The 4071-nt window shown below is 41.9% G+C and overlaps 1 non-coding gene across 1 annotated transcript; it reads left to right on the top strand.

Moving 5' to 3' along the window:
- Positions 1-2258: 2258 nt before the first annotated feature.
- LOC128098000 (U6 spliceosomal RNA) lies at positions 2259-2360 on the top strand. Its single transcript, XR_008214052.1, has one exon. It is a non-coding gene; the product is annotated as a U6 spliceosomal RNA (small nuclear RNA).
- The last annotated feature ends 1711 nt before the right edge of the window (positions 2361-4071 follow it).

Below are 4071 nucleotides of genomic sequence, written 5' to 3'. Positions count from 1 at the left end.
GTGTGTGTCCATGTTTTTCCTGGTCTTAGAGATTTCAGCTGCAATCTTTCCATCCTGTCCTCCAGCTGGAGAGCTGTGTGTCATCTAGCACTCCCTTATTTTCATACTACTCTTGGAGTCTTCTCTACCTGTGTTTCTCTAGTTCTTAGATCCACCAGTACTGTACATTGTATCAGTTGTGGGAGAAACGTTTTATTTTTTGTTTGTTTGATTTTTAAGACAGTCTCCATATATAGCGGTGGCTGGCTTGTTATGTAAACCAGGCTGGCTTCAAACTCACAGATCTGCTGGTCCCTGCCTTTGCCAGAGTGCTGGAATTAAAGCGTAAACTGCCACACCTAGCTCTTAAACATCATTTTACAGTAAGATAAAGAACATTTTGTTTCTGGAATATTCCTGAGATAACCAGCATTTTCTCAACTTTGTTTTGAGCATTAGAAATAAATTTTGTATGTGTGTGTATCTCCACCTTTCTAAATATAAAATTGCAAGCTTTGGCAAATGTTTATGATGAGATATATAGACACAAATGTATATGATTAGAAATTTTATTGTATTTTTAAATCACCCCCTGCTGTCACATCTAGACTGGCAACCATGATGTGTTCTCTTTATGGTGTGAATGGAGTTGTACATCTTTGCACCTGGCTGTTTAGTGTTAGTTTATGCTTTCTCATTGTAGACAGTACTCCAGAATGCAGTCACACCCCAGCCTGTTCATCTACTCACCAGGTAAAGGAGGTTTGGGCTGCATCCAGATTCTGGTCTCTGCAGCAAAGCTGCCAGGAGCTCTTGCATGCTCTGGTGGTTTGAATGAGAAATGTCCTGTTTAGGCTCAGGCGTTAGAACACTTGGTCACCAGCTGGGGAGGCTGGGATGGTTCAGCCTTGCTGGAAGAGGTATGTCACTGGAGGGCTTTGAGATTAAAAAGACTCACCTAGTTCCCGTGTGCTCTCTTCACTTCTGTTAAAGGAAGTGAACTCTCAGCATTTTGTTCCAGCTTCCATGCCTGCCTCCTGCTGGCCTCTCTGGAGCTGTAAGCCAAAACAAACTCTTCTTTGTCTCTGTTGTTTTATCACAGTAACAGACAAGTAAGTAACTAGTGTCTGTTACAGGGCTGACCATCAACTTTCACTTCACATAGGGTTAATACTTAGGAATGGACTTGTGATAAATTTTAACTTGTTTACTTGTTCAACAAACTGCGAAGTTTGTAAAGAAACTTTTAAACTAAGCACCCAGTAGCTTTCCAGAGAATGCCTCTAAATACATTGCACTGATGACAAGTTACAGTTTCCACAGGCAGGTTTTCGTGGCTCTCCCACTGTCTCCACTCACTCTAACTCACACAACCACCCCTCCCCCTTCCTTAATTACTTTTTAAATTAGATCCTTTTGGGCAATATAGTAAATATGTGCTAAAAACTCAGCCCTTTTCTATGAGTGCTTAATGGGCATTGAAAGAGAGCAGCTGCATGCATCTTGAGACTCTGTTGCCTGTCACCTGGTGCGCAGGTACGGAAGGTGGGAGCTTTAGGCTGGACCACATGGCTTGTTAAAACTGGGTATGTTCTGGGGTTTGGTTTAAAATTCTTGGAATTTTGCAGAGTTACTGCTTCCTTTGGTTCTTCCTAGGGGCTGAGTTTCTGATTTCCATTAACCCCTACTTGACTGTCACACAGTCTCAGAATTGACTTACTGTGCTTGATTAGATAAAGGATTACGCTTCATAAATATTGGCATTCTGTTTGGAGACTGAATATCTAGAAATGTGTTTACTCATAACTAAACTGTTTCAGATTTTGTAATAATGGAAGGTTTGGTTTTAAGATCTGTAAGACAGATTAGTAGAGAAAACTAGGCACAGAGTCTACTGCTTTTAAACAATAAGAGATAATTTTAATTTTTCCTTAAGGAGTTAAAAAACAGGTACACACAATTTAAAGTCAATTAAGCCTCCCCACTTTCCACCTCAGCAGAGGCCTGAGTCCAGGTTTTGTGCTTAGTGTTCTACCACTGAGCTAAATCAAATCCTTAACCCCAAATTAAATTTTTATAACCACAATTTTATTTAAAACTTGTTTAAATTTTTATATTTAGTCATTTTCTTGAAGCTACAATTTTCATGTAAACATTTCTTCTATAGACAAAGTTTTGTGATGCGTAAGTTAGTGTTGAGAACTTAAGATCAGGGTCTTAAATTACAGAGAGGAGTTTTAAACAAAATTTTGATTCACCTTATTATTTTTTTAAATTTGGCCCTTTGGCAACACATATATTAAAACTGGAACAATACAGAGGAGACTAGCATGGCCTTGCACAAGGATGACATGCAAATTCGTGAAGCATTCCATACTTTTTTTCAAAAATTGTTAATCTTTATTACTTAAATGATGTGTTTGGCCTGAGTGCACATCGGGATAGTACTCCACAAATAATATTTTAATTGGCAGAGATACTTAATCTTCTGTTCATATGGAGAGGGAATTAAAAACAAAACCAACAACCCGACTTTACAGGTGTGTGGCTGGGGATGCTCTGGGTGGGATGACCAGTAGCATCAAGGCTTCCAGTGGCCTCTTAAAGATGTGTAATGAGCTGCCCTTAAACGCACGCACGGGCTCTGTTTGCACTACTAATTAAATTCACACTGAAGACTGGTAGGGCAGCTTGCTATTTATGTGTTTTGTCTTGGGACTTCAGTAACTTGAAAGGTGAGATGAAGGGATAAATAGAACATTGTCAGTAAATTGTACCAGAAAAACAGGTGCTAACTTCTCAGCCGTAACTAATTGGTCTGAAGACTAATGGCTGCAGAGCACACATCTTAGTTTGTTTCTTGCTCCTCGATGCAGTTTTAGCTCGGGCGCCCTGCTCTACTCCTTGGTCCTAAGCTGACTTTGGAGACATTACAGATGTACTAAGATCTGCTTGGTGATTCTAGATGGATCAGTTTGGGTAGAGTGGGCTGCTGCTGCTGAATATGCAGTGGGTTTCCCCACAGTCCCAGCTCCAGGTGGGGGCACTGTCACCATTTCTGGGGTGGTTTTGTCATTGTCTTGATACTGTCTTTTGCACTTTTAATTTTGAAAGTTCAAGTTGTCCTTGAGGTTGCTTTTAGTGCTGTGTCCGAGATGGCAAAGGCTCAGCTGTGTTTTCAGTCCTTACAGGTAGGTATTTCTGTATTTGATGTGAGCTAGGGTTCAGTTCTGTGCCTTTCCATGTGACTGTTGAGTGGCCCATCATGTTGGCGTGGTTGAAAATCATTTGGCCGCAGATGCGCAGGCTTGCTCTTGGTCTGTAGTCCAGTACAGCTATGTTGACTGTGGTGTCTTGGTGCAGCTGTAAGGGTGAGAAGGGCAGGTCTCAGCATTTTCCTTTACACTGTTGTCTTGATGATTGGGGCTCTGGCCTCGCCACACAAACTTAAGGACTCTTTCTCCACGTCTATACAAAAGGCCATTGTCATTTTTGTAAGAGCTACATTGGCTGTCTAGTTGATTTGGGGTGTTTGTCATGTTAACAGTGTCCTGGTGTTCCTCCTTGCAGTCTGGGGTTCCTGTCAGCGGTAGGCCATGGTTTTCAGTGCCATCCTCACCTCCTTGACAAAAGTCCCCATCACTGTAGTCTTTTATATTGTTCATAGCTGTCACATAGAAACACAGCTGAATTTTCAAACTTTTTTTTGTACACTGGCAGAAGAGGTCATTTAAAACACATGTTAAAAGACTGGAATTTGATGGCAAAAATACACAACAAGCATGTTTCAAGCAAAGGAAACCCACTCAGTGTTCTGCCTTCAGCACCCTCAGCAGAAGAGGCAGAGTCGTGGGCATTCAGAAAGCAGGGAGAGAGCTGTGTGAGGGAGACCAGCCCTGAGGACCCCACAGAAGACACTGATGTCGGAGTGCCGGGCCGTGGCCAATGCAAGATGACTGTGGACCACACCAGTGATGCTCCTGGTTTAGTGAACATAGCCAGCGTTTGTAGTGGATCCATCAGATGTTTCACAGTGCAGTGATGGGTTGTGCTGTGGGATGGTCTGTATGTCAAGTGTGTTGCTGATTCGTC

The sequence above is a fragment of the Peromyscus californicus genome, unplaced genomic scaffold (assembly GCF_007827085.1).
Source record: "Peromyscus californicus insignis strain IS unplaced genomic scaffold, ASM782708v3 Scaffold_5__1_contigs__length_169319896, whole genome shotgun sequence".
In the NCBI taxonomy this organism is placed as follows: Eukaryota; Metazoa; Chordata; class Mammalia; order Rodentia; family Cricetidae; genus Peromyscus; species Peromyscus californicus.
This window is presented reverse-complemented; position numbering and strand designations above follow the sequence as displayed.